The sequence below is a fragment of the Sorex araneus genome, chromosome 4 (genome assembly GCF_027595985.1).
Source record: "Sorex araneus isolate mSorAra2 chromosome 4, mSorAra2.pri, whole genome shotgun sequence".
Taxonomy (NCBI): domain Eukaryota; kingdom Metazoa; phylum Chordata; class Mammalia; order Eulipotyphla; family Soricidae; genus Sorex; species Sorex araneus.
Genome location: NC_073305.1, coordinates 169,884,975 through 169,909,710, shown reverse-complemented (window position 1 = coordinate 169,909,710; position 24,736 = coordinate 169,884,975). Strand labels below are relative to the sequence as shown.

General features: G+C 42.9%; 1 pseudogene; it reads right to left on the bottom strand.

Annotated features, from left to right (window-relative positions):
* Positions 1–644: 644 nt before the first annotated feature.
* Positions 645–751, bottom strand: LOC129404497 (U5 spliceosomal RNA; annotated as a pseudogene).
* Between the last annotated feature and the right edge of the window lie 23,985 nt (positions 752–24,736).

Genomic DNA, 24,736 nt, shown 5'->3' with positions numbered 1-24,736 from the left:
CGTTGAATAAACTAGGGCTCCTAAGATCTGTTTCCTTCAGAAATGGAGATAAGGCCAGAAGATTCTGGTATTGAATGGCATGCCACAAGCAAATCATTCAGGACTATACCTGGCACTTGCATTTCTATGTATATTCATAAAGTATCCACATTTTAAAATATCTTAGCATGGTTCCATTTCCAGCGGGTGTAAACTATATTTACAAAAGTAGGTATTTGACTCTTATTGAAACAGTAAGAATAACAAGTATATCAAATCAGCTTTTGAAAATGGTTCCTTTGATTTTCCATTGATACAGGCATATGGTAATGGGAATTTGTAAGTGTGAATATATACTTGTCTCAGTCCAGGAATTCTTTAAAGGGCGAAAATGTTTTAAAGGCAAGCGGCTTTTACTGTATTTCATGAAGCAAAATTATCAATGTAAAAATTTCATAGGTATAATGACAATGGCTACACAGTGCTATGACAGTGCTATAGTTGAGATAACATGTTTAAAATAGTGTTCATGTTTATGGTTCTGATATACAATGATCACACCTCAACACCACCAGGCCTCCAAAACCCTCATCAATGTCCTAAGTTACTTCCAGTAGACCTCATCATTGTCTCATCGATGCCCCTACAACTTGGAATTGTCAGTTCCTTAATCCAGTGCAAAACATTTGTTACCATTTTATATGGTCTATTCCCCACGGAAATCTTTAGTAAAAGGCAAAAGATTTATGTGATCTGATATGGTCTATTATCTTGTTTTTTTTCACTATGTGCCATATTTTGAATGAGATCATACTTGCTTTCTTGCTGGCTTGATACCCTCTAGTTCCATATAAGTGGTAAAAAAAAAATGACAACATCCAGTTCTACATAATAACATCCAGTTCTATACAAGTGGTAGAAAATTGCATGATTGCATCTTTTCTTATATCTTCATACTATTCTATTGGGTATATATCGCAACATCTTTATCCATTCATCTTTAGGCATTTGTGCTTAGAAATCAGTGTATTTTCTGAATTCCTTTCTTCTTTCACAAAGGTGATTGTCAGTGGATAGTCTTCAAACTTTTCTTTATTCCCTAGTCCTAATAAGCACTGCATAGTGGTTCATAGAAATCTTGATTAGCCTTTTTTTCCCCCTTTTTTTGGGTCACACTCGGCGATGTTCAGGCATTACTCCTGGCTTTGCACTCAGGAATCACTCTTGGTGGTGCTCAGGGGACCATATCAGATGCTGGGAATTGAACCCAGGTCGGCCGCATGCAAGGAAAATTCCCTACCCCCTGTGCTATTGCTCTATCCCCTTGACTAGCCTTTTTTAATATACGCATACTACTCCATTGTCTGGAGGCTCTAGAGTTTATTCAACCACAATTTTAAGTACGGGTACTTAAGCTGTTTTAAATCTATGCATCAATGAAGAAGCTATGCATATTTGTTTTTGTAGATGTATCTTCAGGACAGATTTCTAGAAATACTGTTGCTCAGTTAAGAGGTCAGTGCATGAATTGTTTTGTTAATCATTGCCAAGTTCCCTTCTCAAAGGGTTATGCCAATTTGTATTCCCACCAGCAATGCATGAGTGTGCCTGTTTAGCCCTAGTTCTGCCAACAGGATGTATTGTCATATTTTTACATTTTTTCCCTATCTGATAAATGAGAAATGGTATAGTTCTAACTTGCATTTATTTAATTATGAGTTATTTAAACATCTTTTGGTTTGCTTATCATATACTTAAGTGATATATATGTGTGTATATATATGTTTCAATGTACATTTTCTATGTTCAGATCTTTTTTTCTGTTCTTTTTGGTCATTTCTTTAAATTTTTTTATTTTATAAAGTAGTTCACAATATTTGATTATATTTAATATTCAAACACCAATTCCACCACCATTACACCTTCCCACCACCATATTTTGGGTGTTTCCATCCCAAACCCCAATTCATGCCCCAAAGCAGAACTGAAATTATATATTTTGTATTGTTTGTTATGAAAAACTGTTGAAAATGCTACAAAAAAGTATCCTTGGAGGAAAGAGTGTGAAGACTGTTGTATTTTACCCAGGTGCCATTAAGACCTTTTATAAGAGATCACTACATGTTATTGAAAGTTGAGCCTTGTGTGCTTTTTATGTATGTATCTCTTTCTCTCTCTCTATATATGTATATATTTCTCTCTAAAATTGGTTGCCTCCTTCTTTGAATCCTATAAAATGTGGTGCAGTAATCTTGGAGTATGGGTTGGATGTGTGGTTTGATGTGTCCAGAAGCTGCGAATGTGACCACGTGGTCCAGGAATAGATTCACTCATGGGTCAGGCTTGGCCTGAGCATATGGGGAGCAGCCATGAGCATGGTGACGGCTGGGATCTGGAGGTTGTTGGCTGCTGGGACTGGATCCCTTGGGGTGGGGAGGGGTCTCACCTGCCCCCGTCTGGGGCTCCTCGAGTAAAACAGCCTGGCGTGGGGTCTGGTGGCATGGTTATCACGCTTCCCTTCTTTAAGAATTCTTTAATATTGGGCTAGAGAGATAATACAGCAGTCAGGGCATTTGCCTTGCACATGGTTGATCCAGGTTCAATCCCGGGCATCCCTTATGGTCCCCAGAGTCCTGCCAGGAGTAAACCCTGAGCAAACCTAAAAAAAAAATGATATTGAAAATTAGGGGCCAGAGCGATAGTAAACAGCAGATGGGGCACTTGCCTTGCATGTGACTCGGGTTCGATTCCTGGCATCCCATATGGTTCCCCAAACACTGCCAGGAGTAATTCCTCAGTGCAGAGTAAAGAGTAAACCCTGAGCACTGCCATATGTGACCCCAAAAGCCAAAAAAAAGTGGGGGGGAGAGAAAATATTAACCCATGGTCTATATCTTACATTTGCTTCTGTTGATTTTACTATGCAAATAATTTTTACAATTATATGTAGCTATATTTCATTAACAAGCCATGATCCAGAGACTCACAAATAAGTCTCTGAAGAGATCAACAAGCTGCAGAAATGCCTCCGGAGTCCAGTCACCATCCACTTAAATATTTAATGCCAACTGTGTCCCCTTATTTAAAAGTTTAGAATTCCTGAAGCACGTGACCAACACCTCGTACTCCACTGTGTACCAGGAGTAGCACGGATTAGATAGGATATAAAGTAGAAGGCAACCAACCCATTTGATTAAATACGTATTAGCACACAAGACTCAACCTATAACAACATATTAATAATCTCTTATACAAGGACTTGGTGGCTCCAGGATAAGACACAATAATCTTCACACACTTTCTTCTAAGGAAACCTTTTAGGATCATTTTTAATGAATTATTTATAACAAGCAATAAAAATAAATTATTTAGGGACTGCTGTTGGGAAGTCTTGAGTGGTGGTTGGGAAAATTTGAAATAATGGTGGTGGGTAAGGTGTAATTGTGGTGGGATTGGTGTTAAAGTATTGAATGTAATAAATTATTGTGAACAACTTTATAAATTGGACTACAGTCACTGTCATCCCATTGCTCATATATTTGCTTGAGTGGGCACCAGTAACGTCTCCATCGTGAGACTTGGTACTGTTTTTGGCATATCGAATACGCCACGGGTAGCTTGCCAGTCTCTGCCATGCAGGCGAGATACTCTTGGGAGCTTGCTGGGCTTTCTGAGAGGGACGGAGGAATCAAACCTGGGTCAGCTGCATGCAAGGCAAACGCCCTACCCACGGTGCTATGGCTCCAGTCCGACCTTATAAAAGTAAAATTAGATTAAAAAATAAAAATAAAAAATATATGTAGCTATATTTATCATTTTTTCTTCTCCCTTTATCTGTATCATGAGCCATGCTTAGAAAGACTCTTCCTATGCCATGGTTAAGGAAGAATTCACCCGGACTTTCTTCTACTACTTATATAAGATTTTTTCCCCCCCGCTTCTGTTCTTTTCATTATTCTGTTCATTATTCGGACCCATACCAAGTAATGTTCAGTGATGCTCCGGAGTGAGTTTGGGGAAGCACTGATGCTGGGGATAGAACCCAGAGCTCCAGCATTCAAGGAATGCACTTTGAGTTTTGACCTAGCTCTAATTTAAATGTTTATTGAGATTTACCATCTTTTTAGAATTTGTGCCTGTTGTGATGTGTGACACAGATACTGTGTTTTTCTAGTAACTACCTCATTTCCCAAATGTTTGTTTCAGCCTTTGGAGCTGCTCTCTTTATTACATACTAGATATTCATATATATCTGACACTCCTTGATTCTCATTTTTTCTATCCCATTGGTCTGTTTGTGGTACTAGGATCAAACCCAGGGCCTCATACCTGCAAAGCACATGCTTTGCCAGTGAACTACATACCTAGTCACATGTAATTAGTTGTTTTGTCTGATATTTGGGTTGTATCATATTTTGTTTTGTTTTTCTGGCTATGCAAGTGATGCTCAGAGTGGTCATGGCCAACTGGTCAACTGGGATGATGACTTAGTGTGAGCACCAATGTATACTGTGCTGCTTAGGCCCTGTGCTGCTGCAGCTAACTTTGGCTACTCTTGCGGGGCTTAGGGACCTTCAGGGCTATACCCAGTGGTTCTTGGGGACCACGTAATGCCAGGGATCCAACCTTCAGGGTTGACTGATGCAAGACATGAGCCTTAACTCTTGAACTATCTCTCTGATCCCGGGTTATGTTTAATAGGATTTTTCCTTCTTTTTTTTTTTTTTAATCCTGGCTCTGCACTGAGGAATAAGTCCCGGCAAGCTCAAGGGACTATGTGGGATGCTGTGGATATAAAACCAGGGTCTTGATTTTTAAAGTAGATCCTTTAGTGTTTCTCAGAAAACTAATTTCAGTGCTATTAACTTTCTAAATTGGTTGTCTATTAAACTTTGTATCATTCCTACAGATAGATATGAATGATAATCTAGTTGGACAGAGTACTTTTAGTAATTTCATTGAGTTGGGTTTCTTCTCTTGCTACTATATTCCACAATTTTTTTTCTGGCCTAAGATTAATAGCAGAGTCTTATTGATCTGTTATTAATCTTATGGGAGTTCTTTTGTATATAAATTCCTTCTTTGCTCCTGCAGCTTTTAATGCTAGGTCTCTTTCAGGCTTTTGTCACTTGATTATAGTGTGTCTTATAGTTTTTCAATTGAGTCTTTTTTTTTTTTAATGACAGTACCTTTGGGTCTCTTGAATCTCGATGTCGGTATGCTTGAACTCTTGGAAATTTTAATCTATGATTTCTTTGTCTAGTGTCCATTGAAGTCACCTTCCTGTTCATCGGGAACTCTGATAATTCTTATGTTGTTCCCCTTGAACTCATATCACAGTTCTCTGGTGTACTGTTCTTTTATTTCCAGACTTATCACTACTCCCACCTTCTATTGGTTTCTAGAGTTTTCCTGAATCTTATCTTGGAACACACTGATTTTATTTTATTTATTTAAAAAAAATTTTTATTAGTGAATCACCGTGAGGTACAGTTATATACTTACAAACTTTCGTGTTTGTGTTTCAGTCATACAATGATTAAGTACCCATCCCTCCACCAGTGCCCATTCTCCACCACCAAAGATCCCAGGATCCCTCTTGCCACCCCCACCCCATCCTCCACCCCACCCCGGCCTCTGCAGCAGGGCATTCCCTTTTGTTCTCTCTCTCCTTTTGGGTGTTGTGGTTTGCAATAGAGGTATTGAGTGGCCATCATGTTCGGTCTATATTCTACTTTCGGCATGTATCTCCCATCCAGAATAGATCCTCCAATCACCCTGTACTTGGTGTTCCCTTCTCTATATGAACTGCCTTTCCCCCCAGCATGTGAGGCCAGCTTCCAAGCCGTGGGGCAAACTTCCTGGTCCTTATCTCTACTATTCTTGGGTGCTAGTCTCCTATTCTGTTACTTTATATTCCACAGATGAGTGCAATCTTTCTATGTCTGTCTCTCTCTTCTGACTCATTTCACTTAACATGATACTTTCCATGTTGATCCACTTATATGCAAAGTTCACTACTTCATTTTTTCTAACAGCTGCATAGTATTCCATTGTGTAGATGTACCAAAGTTTCTTTAGCTGGTCATCTGTTCTTGGGCACTCGGGTTTTTCCCAGATTTTGGCTATTGTAAACAGTGCAGCAATGAACATACAAGTGCAGATGTCATTTCTACTATACTTTTTTGCCTCTCCAGGATATATTCCCAGAAATGGTATTGCTGTGTCAAATGGAAGCTCAGTTTCTAATTTTTTGAGGAGTCCACACTGTTTTCCAAAAGGGCTGAACCAGTCGGCATTCCCACCAGCAGTGAAGGAGAGTCCCTTTCTCCCCACATTCTCCCTATATCCATGCCAACACTGGTTGTTTTGTTCTTTTGGATGTGGGCCAGTCTCTGTGGTGTGAGATGATATCTCATTGTTGTTTTGATCTGCATCTCCCTGATGATTAGTGATGAAGAGCAGTTTTTCATGTGCCTTTTGGCCACCTGGATATCTTCTTTGAGAAAGTTTCTGTTCATTTCATCTCCCCATTTTCTGATGGGGTTGGATGTTCTCTTCTTGTAGAGTTCAACCAGTGCCTTGTATATCCTTGCTATCAACTCCTTATCAGATGGGTATTGGATGAATATCCTTTCCCATTCTGTAGACTATCTTTGTATTTTGATCACTGTTTCTTTTGAAGTACAGAAGCTTCTTGGTTTAAGATAGTCCCATTTGTTTATTTCTGTTTCCACTTGCTTGGCCAGTGGCATGTCATCTTTGAAGATACCTTTAGCTTTAATGTCGTGGAGGGTTTTGCCAACCTTGTCTTCAATGTACCTAATGGATTCTGGTCTGATGTTGAGGTCTTTCATCCATTTTGATCTGACTTTTGTATGCATGGTGTTAGGTAGAGATCTGCACCCGGTTTTCTGCAAGAATAAACTGATTTTATCTTTATCTGCTAGACTCTGCTGCTGAGACCTTCCATTGAGTTTTGTATTTCACCTACCATACTCTTCAGTTCTGTTATTCCTGCTCTCTTGCATTCATATGCTTTATTGACTGCCTACACCATTTTTCCTTTGAGCATATTAAACAATCTTGTCATGGTGTCTCTAAAGTTATTATCTGAGAGGTTATAGAGCTGTTTAGTATAGATAACTGGTTAGTTAGTACTAATACTGTATTAGTTAATGTAGTTAGTACCACTCTACAGTGGGAGTGTAAGGGTGGAGTGTTAGGTGAACTGGTTGATCCAATCGATCATTTTGAATTTTGTCCTTTGAAACGGTATCCAATCATCTCCTAAAAGGTATCCAATCAAAGTAGGTTGATGGAATCGCTGGGGGTAAAAGATGGCAACACAGCAAAGGAAGCCCCCATCCAGGCAATCTCTCTTTGCCCCCTCACTTATGCCCAGAGAAACAGTAGCACAGGGACCTCACCCTGGGCATGTAGCCGTGCTTGGAGACTAAGGCTGGCGGAGTCAATAGGGACCCCCTAAGGTACAGTCTGAGAGAGGTCCAGTGACAGGTCATAGAACAGAGAGCCCCAACAAGGGGATATAGATGACAGGGTTCAGTGGCAGATCTCAGATTAGGGATGTGTACACTGGATAGAGAGAGGATGACATAAGGACAAGATCAGCCCTGGGCCCCTTAGAAAAGACCCCGGGGGTATCAGCTGGAAGGTCAGTCTCACCTGGAGAATGCAGCGAGCAGCCCGATACTATGACTTCAAAGAGTGCTGTTCTAGTACATCTATGGCTGACATATCTGAAGTAATTTCTGTCTTGTTTTGGTCCTTGGGAATAAAGTTCCTTTTGCAGAGTTCAATAATTTGAAACTAAAAGTTTGAAGTGCATTTTAAATAGCCCCTTTCCCTCCCCTTCCCACACATTTACCAAAATAAACAAGGCCACCCTGAAGCTGCTCCCTGATTTGCATAGCAGCAGAAGGGATGCAGATTCTCACATTTGGGGTTTTTTTTTTTCTACGAATTTGTGGAGATGGCAAAGGGTTCCTTTCCTTAAATAGGCCTGAGCATGGGTACTCTTGGATTGGTGCTTTCTAAAACACTGGTACTGTAAAGCGAAAGTAGTTCAGGAAATCAAATGCAATAAATGTAAAATAAAATTTTACAGTGCCCTGGGACTGATGCAGAAAATAGTCACAGTCCTGAGTGGAGAGTTGGAGCTCATAACCTGTCACGCATTGCTCTCTTCCCTACCTGACAAAGAGCTGGTCCTGAGGAGCCTTTGTACCTTTCTTCAGTCTATTGCCATTATTATTATTGTTGTTGTTATTATTATTATTATTATTATTGGGCTGGAGTGATAGCACAGCGGTTGGGCTTTCTCCTTTTATGCAGCCAATCCGTGTTCGATTCCTCCTCCATCTCGGAGAGCCCGGCAAGCTACTGAGAGTATGGAGCCCGCATGGCAGAGCCTGGCAAGCTACCTGTGCGTATTGGATATGCCAAAAACAGTAACAATATGTCTCTCAATGAGAGACGTTACTGGTGCCCGCTCGAACAAATCGATGAGCAACGGGATGACAGCGACAGTGATTATTATTATTATTATTGTGCGCTGGAGCAATAGCGCAGTGGGTAAGGCGTTCGCCTTGCACATGGCTGACCCAGGTTCGATTCTTCCATCCCTCTCAGAGAGCCCAGTAAACTACTGAGAGTATCTCACCCGCACAGCAGAGTCTGGCAAGCCACCTGTGGCGTATTCGATATGCCAAAAAACAGTAACAACAAGTCTCACAATGGAGACGTTACTGGTGCCCGCTCTAGCAAATCGATGAACAACCGGATGACAGTGACAGTGATGATGATGATGATGATGATGATGATGATGATGATGATTTGTTACTTTGGCTTACAATACAATTATGGTCCCAGTCTATTTTCTTTAAAAACAGCAGACTCTGGGGCTGAGGGGATAGCACAGTGGGTAGGCCATTTGCCTTGCACGCAGCCAACCTGGGTTCGATTTCCAGCATCCCATATGGTCCCCCGAGCACCATCAGGAGTAATTCCTGAGTGCAGAGCCAGGAGTAACCCCTGTGCATCGTCAAGTGTGACCCAAAAAGCAAAAAACAACAACAAAAAAATAGTGGACAGTGTGTCTTCATTTCCAGCAGTAAGTTCTAGGACTTTGTGCTTTTAGCAAACTCACAAACAGGTTCCAGTAACCCTTGTCTTATCTCCTGATAAGACTAAGCTGTTTGTCATGTCCTCACTTTTTTCTCCCGTTTTACTCTGCTCCACTGCTGGAGGAGTCTAATCACCTAGTTCTAAGTTCCAGTAGATGAACATTGTTATCAAGTTCTTGATCCTGAGAAAGAATCTGGTAAGGAGAATTGGAAGAAAGGGGAGAGAGTGGATCTCTGGAACATTCACTCTGTTCTAAATACAAGTGCCTTAAATGCCTCTTTTTTATTATCACAGTTTTTTCTAGAAAAGCAGCATTTTATCATTATTTTTCACTCTCAGTAGTTTTATCCTGATTTTCTCCTACCTTGGCCTGACCCAAACACATTGCCTTTTGATTTACTCTGTATGCAGGAGAACGTTGTCTAGTGCATAGTACCTACCCATGAATCTCCTAGTCATTTGCCATTGAATCATGGATGCTCAAAGTTTCAAAGCCTGATCCTCAAATAATTTACTCCCAATGTTTTCAGCCCTGATGAGGAAATGTAGGTATCTTTTCAATGTCACATCTTTCTCCCTGTCATGCATCTTAGTGGGCTGCCTTTGCGAGTGGGTCTCATAAGATTTCTCTGAAGACTCTTATTTTGTTCTCATTTCTGTGCTTTTGGCTGCCATCAGATTCAGAAAACCTCATAACATAGTTTGGCATCTAGATTTTCTTAAAAGTAAGATTGTCCCTAATTTGTGTGCTTACCCTACGTGGCTAAAATTCCAGTAAAAATTGACCTGAAAAGTACTGGCTCTGCTTCTTCTTAATTGAGCAAGTCGTTTGTTTTTTTTTTAAGTATGTTTTTCAGCACAAGAATATGCTTTAGATGTGGCTAAATGTAAAATATCTGTAAATATTTACCCTCATGCCTTACCCTACTGATCATTAGGCAAATGCGAAGTAAAATGTAGAGAAGTGATTTGTTTTTTCATCCAACAGATTACTTCAAACTTAACTTGAAATATCTAAACTCACCATAGATGTTGGATTACTCATTATTGGTGAATTTATTTGTTTTTGTTTAAAATTTATTCATTTTTTAATTGAATCACCTTGAGATACACAGTTACAAAGTTGTTGATGATTGGGTTCTAGTCATAAAATGTTCCAACACTCGTCCATTGCTGAACTTCTTTGGATGCCCAAATAAATGCGCAATTAAACTTTGAAATATGCATATTTGTCTATTTCTGTTTTTTTCTAATAATTGTATGAACTTTCATAGCTTTTTTTCTTTCCTCTTAGGACTTCCCAGAAGAGCAACAAATAGGATAGATAGGTAGGTAGACAGACAGACAGACAGATGAATTTATTATAGGAATTTATTATAGAAAATATTTACTGTTATCACTGTCATCCCATTGCTCATCGATTTGCTTGAGGAGGCACCAGTAATGTCTCCATTTGTCCTGTTGCATTCAGGGTCGGGGGAATGAGGCCCATCATTGTTACTGTTTTTGGCATATTAAATATGCCACGGGTAGCTTGCCAGGCTCTGCTGTGCAAGATTCTGCATCGCTCTCATCCGGGAGCTTTGTTTTATAGTCTCTGGATCTTGGTCGTTGATGAGATTACACTGCACCTGGGGCAGTTTGTGGGTGTGACTCCCAAACTACTGGAAAACTGTGGATCTGGGTGGAGAAGGCCCAGACCCAATCTGAGCAGGCCTGGAGATCTCAGTTACAGGTCCCGTATACCTGGGTTCCTCTGTCAGTTTCTTCATGAGTGAGGCTTGTCTGAGCATGTGGAGAGTGGCCATGAGCATCGCTGTGTCTGGGTTCTCAAGGTTTTTGGCTGCTGGGGCTCTGTTTGGGGTGGGGAGGAAAACTCAACCCGCCCCCCTCCAAGGGGGCTCCAGTGAAGACAGTCTGGCGTGGGGAACAGGAGGTTCTGTCATAAAAAATATTAATTACAATAGTCATAGAAGAAAATAACATACCATGATCTGTTGTCTGCAAACCGGGAACCAGCAAGCTCAGTGATCTAATTATGTCCAAATCCAAAGATCTGAGTGTCATGGGACGATGATGAAAGTCTAGTCCGAGTCTACAGGACCCTGATGGAGAGGACTGATGTCCCCAGTGTCCCAGGTAGGAGAGTATGGAAGATGGATGTTCCAGCGCAACTGAAAAAGGGAAGTTTCCTCCTTCCTCTGCCTTTTTGTTCTCTTGGATCAAACGAGTCTGAGTCCCCTTCCTCCACAAATAGGGAGGTGATCTGCTTTACCCAGTCTCCCAATTGAACTGCTAATATATTTTAGAGAGTTATGTTTTAACATCTCCATATTTTTTAGAAAGTCATGTTTTAACATCTCTGTGGGCATCCCTTAGTCCTGTCATGTGGACACATAAAACTGACCATCCATCTTTCTTTGTACCTTTAGAAATCTTGCTGGTTAAAATGATTTCCTTTAGAGCCAGAGTCTGATGGATGCCTTCACCTGCAATCACATAATACATATATTTGGGATTTTATTTTGCTTTGTTTTGTTTTGCTTTTCAACCATATCCTACAGTATTTAGGGCCTGCTTCCATCTCTATGCTGGAAGATCAGTCCTGGCAGTACTTAGAGAACCATGCCATGCCAGGGATCAAACCCAGGTCTCCCATGTATAGGAATGTCTTCAGTCTGTTGCACTCTCTCTCTCTGGTCCCAGTCACTAATATGTATGCATCTGGTTGTTCCAATTGAGACTGATGAGTGATACCTTCATTCTTGGGAACTTAAAAGAGATGGGAGATGTAGGACCAAGGAAAGAAACTAGTAGCTACGGGGAAAGAGCTCAAGCGATGCCCAACTCCTTCCATTCTAGGTGTTTGGAATTAGGTTCTACTTAAATTCTCCTTTTTCATCCATAAATGACCACTCCTGAGTCACTTCAACTGAAGATTCAGGATTGTCACTAGTGCCCACGGGACCTGTGTGAATTACCAGAAGGTGCAATCTTTGGGTAAACCAAACCCAGTCCACCAGTGACAGACATTGCCCTTGTGTAATGTGGGGAAAAGATGTATCTCTGCTTGTAGAATAGAGCAGGGACTAAATTCCAGCTCCCTTCGCTCCCCCTCTGGGTTGGGCATTCTTTTGCTGGGAACTTCCTACACAACCACACACCAGGGCCCTGTAAAGGTTAATTTTTCTTTGATATGTGAGCTTTGGGGAGATGGCATTTTGCCTGGCTTCTGAAGATGTGGTACTTAGCCACCTTTCTAACCTCACTCCCTACATTGGAGAGTATGATATAATTTTGGTAGTTTTGTTAGGAGCATGATCATTTCTGTTCCACTGAAGCAGTTTTCTTCCATGAGTTTTAGTAACGGTGAGTAAAGTAAAACCCTTGTTTCCCCTACCATGTTTACAGAAATAAAAAAATTATGGTTTGTTTGGAATTGTCTTTCCTTTTATACCCCTTTTGACACTCACTCATGATTGGCTTGCGTTAGTTATGGACAGTCTCCCCAGAGAGAATATGTGCTTAGAATACTAAAGTTGCAAATATTTGTTCAAACACACTTTTTTTTCTTGACATTTTGTGCCAGCAAAATATTTCCCAGTCATCTTGGGTTTTGCATTTTTCCTGAGAACACAGCTGTCTGGGGAGACATATGAAGGGGTCAACACTTAGATCATGGAATAATTCACCCATTTCCAGTAAACAGTCCCAAGTCGTGTGTTACTTGGTTTCAGAATTCCCGTTGACTACAACGATCGCTTAGCTAAGCTCTCAGCTGGTGACAGGCTTGATGGAAGAGCCTAAGTTTAGCCATGTTCTCCGTCTGTCCACATTGAGGGTGGGGAGGGAAAAGGGAAAAAGTTCCCTTAATCAATGAAGGGCAGTTCTGTTGAATTTTTTGTTTTGGGCCTGTTTTTAAATTTTATTACTCCTGTGTTATGTTGTTCACTCCACCAGGTGGGGGTAGGTGGGGGCGAGGGGAAGGGGCAGAACAGCTGACTTTTGGTTAGGTAAGAGTTAAGTATAGAAATCCAAATTAATTGGCGATATATTTTTTTCTAATTTTTTCTGCTACTTTACAGAGAGTCACCCCGGTTTCCCTTGTAGACAGCCAGAGAGGGCTCTTGAGACTTTTCCCAAAGGCAGCAGGTTAGACCTTAGAACAGTTACTGGGAGTGTTCAGGGCACACCCAGGAGACCATTCCAGCATGAGGGATGGAGCCCCTTCTCTTGTGCCTACAGATTTCTTCTCTATGCTTAGATGCTCTGACCCAGACTACAGATTTGAACAATAGTCCTGTGTATAGAGTACGTCTCTCTTATCTACAGAGCGAACTTCCAGGATCCCCAGTGGACCCCTAAAATCCCAAAAACACCTCAGTCCCTAAGATGATACTGACCCATGTTTTTTCTGTTTTGTAACTTTTATGGCCAGAAGAAGGAGGAACAATGTTCCCCTTAGGAGAGTATTTCTCCTTCTTTAATTTTAGGGTGGATGGGTGGGCAGTACCAGGCAGAGCTTAGGGCATACTTCTGGCTCCGTGCCAAGGGATCCCTCCTGGTGGTACTCAGGGAACCAAAGAATTAAGTTTGTGCAAAACAAGAGACTTAACCCCTGTGCTATCTCTCTGGCCCCAGGAAAGTGGTTTCTTTTAAACAGTCTTAATTCTAATAATAAGTTTTGGTCCAATTAATTTTCATGTGGAGGCATCATGAGCACATTTTCATTAAGAAGAGGAGTAATGAGAGCAATAAAGTAAGACATCGTTTAACAAAACAGCTGGGGCGACGTCTTAATTTTAGCAGCAGGGTTCAGGACATTGTAAAACATTAAAAGAACTCCCAGTCCAAGTAAATGAGTTTTCCAGGGAGGAGACTGAGAGTGATGTGCATAGACAATACGAGCTGTGGTGGAAAAATGGTCAAAGAATCCTTCTGTCCTCTCAAAAATGCCCCTGAACCAGCTCCTTAAGTGCATTGAGGTGTAATTGAATCTGCTTTCTAATACCATCAACATTCCTTCATGTGAAAAATCAGGAACTCGGCACATCTGATCTCCTGGGCCGGCAGTAGCTGGAGGTCCGTGGAAAGATTGTAGGGAAGAGAAAACCCACCCTAAATTTAGGAGCACCTTAAGCATCAGGATCACTCAAGAGTTGAAAAGCCCCGAGGACTTGACAGAGTTAGAGAGTTTTACTTTTATATGCTTGCAGTCTTTAATTTCATCTTAGTCCTATTTTTTTTTTGGCCACAGTCAATATTATCCTTGCTCTATTCCTAAGATGTATCACCTTTCTCTGTTTCTTCAAAGTATGATTCACAACATAAAACCTTTTCTTTTATGTTTAAGTATGGAATAGCTTTGATCTTTTCTGTTTAAGTATGGAATAGCTTTGAAGCCATCAATTGTTATATTGAGTTGTTGGCACACAGCTGTTGTTCTGGGGCCCACAGTTTCAGGGGACAGTCCGGAAACCACCTTTTTTGAATATGGTGTCTATGTTTCATATTTTGTTGCTGTTGGTCCTGCCTCACCTTCTGAGTATCTTCTTAGGGCCATCAGGGTTGGATCTGTGGCTTCTGTCTCCTGAAAGTCTCTCCTATCATTCTTTTCTGGCTGTTTCCAATTTTCTGGGAGCTTAAACAACCTTCACACAAGTCTGTTAAGATGATTAGACCCCCATCAAAGGCCCGAGAGAACATTTAGCCATCTTTAATGTGAATCCCAAGAAAGCTATTGTTATTGTTATCATCATTATTATTATTAGTTTTGGGACAAGATCTAGCAGAGCTCAGGGCTTACCCCTGGCTCTGTACTTATGCATCACTACTGACAGTTCTTGGGGGACCATGTGTGGTGTCAGGGGTAGAATCCCAACTGACCACATGTAAGGCAGGTGTCCTATTCACTATACTCTCTCTCCAGTCCTTCAAGAGAGATAGTTTTGCCTTAGAGCTGCATTTCTTGCTCAGTTCTTTATTTCTGGCTGTGTTTTGCACAGATGAATATTAGGAATGAATAGAACCTCAAGGATATATTTTCCATATTCATGGAAAAGGGAATGTGGCTTTTGTGTTCTGTTTTGACCACATTAAGAGACCCTCCTCTATAGCTTTAATGCCAAGTGACTGAGCTTTAGCAAGGTGGACCAGCCCTGTGATGGAGGTACTGTGTAACAGCCACTTTGAGTGGTTCTGGGGGAATTTGACAACAGGAAATATGACTTGTAACAGATTCAGTTGCTACCTTGAAAAATTACTCACTCACCCTGTCTATATTTCATAATTGTAAGCTGAAAGAATGACAGCAGAATAGTAGATGCTTCTAGCTTAACATTTGGAGTCAGAGATATATAAATATCTGCATTTCTTTTCAGAATCCTTTTAAATAGAGGACGCAAGGCAGATGGCCCAGTGGTAAGTACAGACCTAGCTTCCTGGCATCAGATACTGGGGACAAGAGAAACAAAAACTACATGGGCCTTTCCCATCCAGCTGAAAGTTCTAGAACAAGATATGTCAGGTTGGAAATGTACCTCATTTTTGCACGGCAACCTTCTAACTGGCAGGTATTAGATATGGGAGGATGGCCTGGCTTCTCAACTGAGCTCCAGGAGCCATCAGATGATGAATAAGAACGATTGTGACCCACATTGCAGCAAGTCAGGCCCTTATGGGTGTTGCCTGTGCTGCCTGAATTTTAGAATCCTCTTAATTGCTCTTAAACAGTGAAATCTTATTCTGTATGTTCCAAGCAGTCTCCTTGGAATCGCTTCCTGCCCCTTTAATCTTGTTATCTACCTACTGATGTGGACAGGGATTTTCATTTATTTCAAGTTATTGAGTAACTTTCATTTTTCACAGAACTGAGAAATTCATGCATTTTTCAAGGAAGGAGGAAGGGCCGAGAGGCATGTTTCACTTTCAACATGTTGTCAGAAATGAGTGAGCTGCAGTCTGGAGCCAGATCTTGGCTATGAAATGATGACTTGATACCCAGGATTCTGATCTGTCACAGTGATGAGAACAGACAGATTGGTTCTTCCCAAGGGTCCTGGGGCCTTGGAGGATGGCGGCTGCTTTGGAAAAAGAGCCGAGATTTCCCTCTCTCCTGCAGGCTGTGTTCACAGTGCGCTTGCCAGACTCAGAGTCTTAGGAGAGCCTCGGAGAACACTCACTGCGAGATGTGGAATTCATTGTAGTTTAAATTGGATTTCATTCCTGAACACACACATGCTTAGGAGGCAGAGTGTCTCTGTGCGGATCTGTATGGGAGCAATTTCTGCTCTTGTGAAACACTGTCTGCCTCAGGCACTGCAATCTCCTACAAAGTCCAACATTCTGTTTGCATGATAGATCCCAGCAATTGAAGATTGCTGATCGGTTATCCTCCAACAACTCTTTGAACAAGTAGACAAACATGGGGGCGGGGGCAGCAGGTAGGGTGTTTGCCTTGCATGCAGCTCACCCGAGTATACTCATGCCCTGCATTTCGTATGGTCCTCTGAGCTCCATCAGTAGTAATCCCTGGGCACAGAGTCAGGACAAGCACTGAGCAATGCTGGGTGTGGCCCAAACATCATATTAATTAATTAATTAATTAAAAAATAAAAAAACTATAGCGTGGCCCTAGAGTCTACTTGATTTGATTGAAAGTTCTATTTTTCCCTTCTTTTTTGTTTGTTGTCTTTCTGACACCAGTGGAGTGACACACCCTTGGTCATGGTGCACATACACATACGCACAAACTCATATGTGCATGTGCACAAACACACACACACACTCATACATTGATTGTAGTGCTTGCGGAGTTGAGGGGTGGTTCACATACTTTTGCTTGTGGTGCACACACATGGTGTGGTGTCCCGGTGAACACACACTTAGTTGTGACCCATCTATGAAGATAGAAATGAAGATTGTTCATAGGGTTCCAAGGGCCTCTCTCCTTTCTCCTTTCTTGCCTTCTATAGTAGTTCAAAGACCCGGAGGTGTGAACATGTCAGTGTGCATATCATTGTTTAATCATGGGATTAAATGTCATTTCACTCTGACTCAGGCTGGGCTGTGAAATCTTTTTATTTATTTTTATTTTTTAATTTTATTGAATCACCATGTAAAAGTTACAAAGCATTCAGGCTTAAGTCTCAGTTATACAGTGATTGAACACCCATCCCTTCAACCAGTGCCCATATTCCACCACCAAGAACCCCGGTATACCTCCCCTCCCACCCTCCACCCCCTTTCTGTGTAGCTGATAATTTTCACTTTACTTTCTCTTTACTTAGATTGCATTCAATATTTCCACAAACAACTCACTATTATTGTTTGGAGTTTCCCCCGCCCAAAATCAGACCTGCTGAAAAGGAAGCATTTGATAATTTGTTTTCCATTGCTGAGAATGAAGAGATATAAGGTTTTGGATTTCTGTATTTTAGTATTTTAGTAACTAAGTCCAGGGAAAATTCTATCAGAAATTGCATCATTGCAAGCTCGTACCTCTGTTTAGTGGTCCTTGTAAGATGGCGGTCACCACGCTGGAAAAAAAGGCTGACAGAGAAAAACCTTTCCCCTCCTGGGACAGCATGGGGCCATGGCTTAGTTCATAGTCTAGAGACATTTCTGCAAGAAGCTGCTGGTACCAAAAGTAGTTTGGCTGGCCTCCGGGATCATGGTCATCCAGCAACGGAGAGGCCACACATGTGCAGCCACTCGGGTCACATCTCGGCGGAGAGTGGGGCCGGTATTGCCCTCCTGGGCTGTGAAATCTTAAGGTTCAGGAAAGCAGGTGGAGCATGGAGAGGGTGGGGGGGAGGGGAGGAAAGCCCGCTCTATGAATTCTCCCAAGTCGCTCTCCTGTTACCTGCCAGGGGAAGAGGCCATCCCCCTGAGGCTGCTTTGTTCCAAAGATGACACCCACGCAGATATTTCAGATCCTAGATCACAGCTCAGAGGCTGGTCTATGAGCCCGGAGAGGGAGTTGTGGATCCTGGCTGGTGGCCCCACGGCTGGCTTCTTGGGCTGTCATATGATGCCATGCCATGGGCTTTGCTTTGAAAATACTGAATGGTGATGGAGTGAGGGTTGGAGGAGGGCAAGAGAGAGAGTATAGGAGGGAAAACACTTGTCTTGCTTGTGACCCACCCCCATTAGACCGCCAGCACCCTGTGGTCCCCTCACCATGGAGCAGTGCCAGGGACCACTCCTGAGCACAGAACCCAGAATAGCCTCTGTGTGTCGGGGGGCTGGGTATGACCCTAAACTCCTCCCCGCAAAATAAAACCCAACTCAAGAGCTATTACTAATACTGCCTTTCCAGTCCCCATCTATCTCCTTCCTGTCATTTTACTTGATCAATCTGCTATGTGTTGCAGACAAAGGTCACAAAGGGTGGTGACCCTAGTGTCCTCTGATGGAGAGTCACCGAATCTTTGGTGTGAATCTTAGCAGTGACCACCAGGGTGGACTCAGCAGGGTTAGCAGGGGCACCAAACGGCTTTCTCCACTCCCAGCTGCTCTAGATTTTAATGCATTTCCAGCCAGATTACTCAAATTATTAACATTTAGGGCCTATTAGAAAAGATGTTGCTAGGACACTTTCTAAAGACTGAACCTTCCCTGCCTTTTCTTCCCAGCAGAGCTGCTGACTTGGTAAGGGTAGAGTTGTCTTGCTTTTCCCATTTAAGAAAAGGGATACATGAAATAGGTTTCAATGGGCTCTTAAGGAGACAAGAGTTTTGAGAGGCATTTTGAGCCATTTAGAAAAGAGCACAGTTGCTTTTTCTATCAAGTGGCTGGTGAATAGAGACTAGGGTTGCTCGAGTTCAGATAGGGGCTTGTGGAAGGGTCATGAGCTCTCTGGTTTTGATTTTAACAGACAGCTGGCGCCTGTGAAGGCAGAGATGGCCAGGGCCCTGCTTTTGTTGAATGTGATGGTGGTGTGTGGGGAGGGGTGGTGGTGGGGCTATGGGGGTGGGTCTCAGAACACTAGATGTGGTTGGTACAATAGGCTCTGAAAGGAAGCTGGGTTTCCAATTCTAGCTTCACCCCATATGCTCGGCCTTGATCATGTGACTTAACATCATTATTGGCGACCTTGTTCAGTAATCATAAAGGCTAAATGAGCTCAATCTCTTTGGTAGTTTCTCCGGGTAAAGATAGTGTAGGCCAGAGAGAAGAGAGAAAAGATTTATTAAGAATAGGTTGGGAGGATGATGCATTTAAAGATGATTAATAGCAATTGAAGTCAGAGTCTCCTGCCCTTACACCTGGCTGTCTTCACCAGGGCCCCTCAGTGCGGGGCGGGTTGAGTTCCCTCCCTGGCCCCAGCAGATCCCCGGCAGCTGAAGACCTCCAGAACCCAGCCACAGCCATGATCAAGGCCACTCTCCACACGCTCAGACAAGCTTCATGCAGAGGAATTCAGGTGTGTGAGACCCAGGGCTGAGAACTCCAAGCCTGCTCAGATTGGGACTGGGCCTCCTCCACCCAGATCCCCCATTTTCCAGTAGCTAGGAAGTCACACCCACAAACTGCCCCTGGCGCTGTGTAATCCCATCAACGGCCAAGATCCAGAGACTATAAAACAAAGCTCCCGAAAGCGACCTCTTATTGACTAGTTCTCCCTCTCGGAGAACCTGGCAAGCTACCGAGAGTATCCTGCTAGCACGGCAGAGCCTGGCAAGCTCCCTGTGGCATATTTGATATGCCATAAATAGTAACAATGTGGGTCTCATTCCCCTGACCTTGAAAGAGCCTTCAATGCGGCACCGTTGGGAAGGATGAGTAAAGAGAGGCTGCTAAAATCTCAGGGCTAGGATGAATGGAGATGTTACTGGCACCTGCTCAAGCAAATGGATGAACATTGGGATGACAGTGATACAGTGAATAGCAATTGAAAAAGGCAATATGTTTTGTAACCAACATCACATTTCCTTTGGGGTTGGGAGAGTGGGGTTCACATAGTAGGTTCCAGGGACCCAGTGGCAACTTCCAGTGCCAACTGGGCCAATGGTTCACTGTGAGGGCCAAGGATACTCCAGCTCTGCAGTGCTGGGATTACCTGGGCCATGCTGGCAGATCCCCAGGGTTAATAGTGTGCCTCACAGTGCTCAGGGGACATGTGGAACTGGGGATTGAATCAGGGTCTGCCACATAGAAGATGTGTGCTTTAAATCTTCTGGTCCCTAACTTGTACTTTATTTTCCCCCACAAGATCTCTTTGGGGTTCTTATAGTGTGTCTCACCTTCTCCCCTATCCCTGGCACTTCAAGGTAGACCAAGTCTGCTTTCCCAAGGACAGTATTTTGTTTTTCTAAAACTTGGTTGGTGGGGTAACATTCATGATACAAAACAACGAACTCAGCCCTTTCTTTCCCCTCTTCCCTTTCCCTCGTTGCTATTGTAGTACTGACTGGGGGAGAATGTGCTTCATTGTGGTGATTATTGGGGGTGATATGCTCTGGCACATTCTGTGGTCCTGATGTGGGGTTGTGTGACTCCTTAGTGGTGGCATTTCTGGCTGAGGTCTGCGCCGAGAATTAGCTGCCATCTCTCCAAGGTGCACACACTTTAATTTCCGTGTTCTCACACCCCCCTGGCTGAGAGCAGAGCTTGGGCACTCTATTGCAGCGCTGAGACCTCAAGCAGCAGAGCCGCTGACACTGCACCAGGCACCTGCAGCCAGCACTGGGCACGGAGCTTACGGCTTCATATTTGCAAGGCAGGCACTTTCAGCCTCTCAGCCCTCCCTCTAGTCCCCACATTTGGCCTGTTTTAGAGCTTTTGGGTTACGCTCATTTTCAAAAGTTTGTGAAACATTCTTCCTGAACATGTGCTGGTGTATTATTCTGGAACTGTGAAGGTTTCTTCCCAAATCATATCCCAGAATCAATTATACAGGTTGTCAATTGTAACATGAAGAAGGTAATTAATTTTGTGAGTGTTGCCATGCATAGCACAGTGACTACAGTTGATGCACTTTACGGTACAATCAAAAACTGCTAAAGGGCCTGGGAGAGAGTATTTGGAGTTTAGGTGTTTATCTTGCAAACCATGTGGCAGACCATGATTTGATCCCCAGCACCACACATGGGCTCCTAAGCATCACCAGGTGTGACCGCTGAGCACAGAACCAGGAGTAATTCCAGAACAAGTCAGATGTGCCCCCCTCTCAATCAAAACAAACAAATTGCTAAAGGAGAACTTAAATGTTCACACAAACACACATACAGAGAGAGAGAGAGAGAGAGAGAGAGAGAGAGAGAGAGAGAGAGAGAGAGACAGGGAGGAGGGAGAGAGGGATGGATGGAGGGAGGGAGGGAGGGAAAGAGACAGAGCGAGACAAGAGAGAGAGAGAGAAGAAGAGAAAGAAAAAGAGACAGAGAAGAAAAAGCAAGATTTTTTTTTATGAGGTAATGGATATGTTAATCAACTTGACGGGGAATCTTTCTGCAATGTAAATGCATATCCCATCATCACATTGTACAATAAACATCTTCACAGTTACATTTGTTTAGTATATGTCAATAATCGGGGGGATAGAAATGAGAACTCATGGTTCTATCTCATCTGAACAGAGGTTAGTTAATTAATTAATTAATTAATTAATTAATGGATCAAGAGGAAGGATTGCTTTTTCTCCCTTCTCTCCTCGACTCCCACTGAAACCACCATCAAAAATGTGTAAATCCTGCCTGCGTGCACAGCAAGAAGAGGGATAGAACTTGGAACAGGACTTTTGCTTAGGGGCCAGAGAGATAGTACAGCGGATAGGGCATTTGTCTTGCACATGACCGACTCAGGTTCGATCCCTCACATCTCATATGGTCCCGCAAGTACCGCCAGGAGTAATTCCTGAGTGCAGAATTACACCAGGGGCAACCCCTGAACACTGCTGGGTGTGGCCCAAAAAGGAAAAAAAAAAAAGACCTTTGCTTAGTGGGCAAAAGGTATTAGGTTTCACTGTGGTCACCACATAGGAGAATCATTTGCAGCCCAGAGAACACCTGGGTTTGATCTCTTATTTTTTTCCTACTACCCCACCCTCCTTTTCTCTCCGTGTGAGAACATTTAAGTTCTACTTTAGCAATTTGCTTGTTTTCACTTTAGGGGCCCTACCAGAAGTGCTCTGGACTTCCTTTGAGGCTGGTGCTAGCATGTTATGCCTGGGGGTCTCGGGCCAGCCCAGAAACAGCCATTTCCATAGCGATCTTTCTCTCGATCCTCCTTCTCCTCCTTCCCCGCACATGGAGTGCTCCTGCCTCTCCCTGGGCCCCTCTGGCGGGGGTGCTCTCTCCCTCGTAGTATCTAGGCAGCAGAGGCAACACTGCCCCCGTGGAGGGGGTGAACTCAGGACAGGCTCTTTGCCATAATTCCGAATTTCCTAGGCTTTGTTGGTGCAAGCCAGATTCTTAATGCTATTTTAATGCAGTTGTTTTGTGTGTGAATAATATGCTCTTTTTGCCAAACCTCAAGCCCTGGAACTAAGATCTCATAAAAATGCCTAGCGTCCAAAGCTAATAACTGTTATTCAGCTGTTATGGGAGAAGGTCTGAGCTGTTTCAGATGGATGTTGCTGTCACCAGCGCAGTGACACCATCAGGGTGGCCGTGGTCTCAGATGCCTGAGGCTCCAGGGATGAGGTGTCGGTTGCCCCCCGAGACCGCACCCTGTGTGTGTGTGTGGGGGGGGATCTCCATGTAGTTTTGAGGGCACCAGGACTACAACCTTGGAGCTAGGTAAGTGCCAGACCCATATTTCTGGCTCGCACTAGCTCTGTGCTCTTACCTTTTTTTGAACATCTCCCTAAGGTCTTTCTGTTATCGATGTTTAAAATCCATACTGTGGGCCCCTGGCAATGACCTTCTCTGAGGTTACCTTCAACTCTGAATGGCCACACACCTCACCCAAGGTGATTGGGTGAAAATCATGACCCCAGATAGGAGGATCAGCACCAACATGCCAAAATGCCAAGGGGCATTTTAAGACCTTTACAAAGAAAACTACAAAACGCTACTCCATGAAATCAAAGAGGACATGAGGAAATGGAAACATATACCCTGCTCGTGGATAGGGAGAATCAATGTTGTCAAAATGGCAATACTCCCTAAAGCATTATACAGATTCAATGCGATCCCTATAAGTATACCCATGACATTCTTCAAAGAAATGGATCAAGCAATCCTAAAATTCATATGGAACAACAAACGTCCAAGGATAGCTAAAACAATTCTTGGGAAAAAGACAATGGGAGGCATCACCCTCCCCAACCTCAAACTCTACTACAAAGCAGTAACAATTAAAACAGCATGGTACTGGAACAAAGGCAGAGCCGCAGACCAATGGAACAGGGTGGAATATCCCTACACACAACCCCAAATGTATGACCATCTAATCTTTGATAAGGGAGCAAGAGATGTGAAGTGGAGCAAGGAAAGCCTCTTTAACAAATGGTGCTGGCACAACTGGACAACCACATGCAAAAAAATGGGTTTAGACCTTGACCTGACACCATGCACAAAAGTCAGATCAAAATGGATTAAAGACCTCAACATTAGACCACAAACCATAAGGTACATTGAAGACAAGGTTGGCGAAACCCTCCACGATATTGAAGATAAAGGTATCTTCAAAGGTGACACGGAACTAAGCAATCTAGTAAAAACAGAGATCAACAAATGGGACTACATTAAACTAAAAAGCTTCTGCACCGCAAGAGATACAGTGACCAGAATACAAAGACTATCCACAGAATGGGAAAGGATATTTACACAATACCCATCAGATAAGGGGTTGATATCAATGGTATATAAAGCACTGGTTGAACTCTACAAGAAGAAAACATCCAACCCCATCAAAAAATGGGGCGAAGAAATGAACAGAAACTTTACCAAGGAAGAAATACGAATGGCCAAAAGGCACATGAAAAAGTGCTCTGCATCACTAATCATCAGAGAGATGCAGATCAAAACAACTTTGAGATACCACCTCACACCACAGAGACTAGCACACATCCAAAAGAACAAAAGCAACCGCTGTTGGAGAGGATGTGGGGAGAAAGGGACCCTTCTTCACTGCTGGTGGGAATGCCGACTGGTTCAGCCCTTCTGGAAAACAATTTGGACGACTCTCAAAAAATTAGATATTGAATTCCCATTTGACCCAGCAATACCACTGCTGGGAATATATCCCAGAGAGGCAAAAAAGTACAATCGAAACAACATCTGCACATGTATGTTCATCGCAGCACTGTTTACAATAGCCAGAATCTGGAAAAAACCCGAATGCCCCAGAACGGATGACTGGTTGAGGAAACTTTGGTACATCTATACAATGGAATACTATGCAGCTGTTAGAAAAAAGGAGGTCAAGAATTTTGTAGTTAAGTGGATGGGCATGAAAAGTTTCATGCTGAGTGAAATGAGTCAGAAAGAGAGAGACAGACATAGAAAGATTGCACTCATCTATGGTATTTAGAATAACAGAGTGGGAGACTAACACCCAAGAACTGTAGAAATAAGTACCAGGAGGTTGACTCCATGGCTTCGAGGCTGCCCTCACGTTCCGGGGAAAGGTCAACACAGAGAATCGATCACCAACTACATTGTAG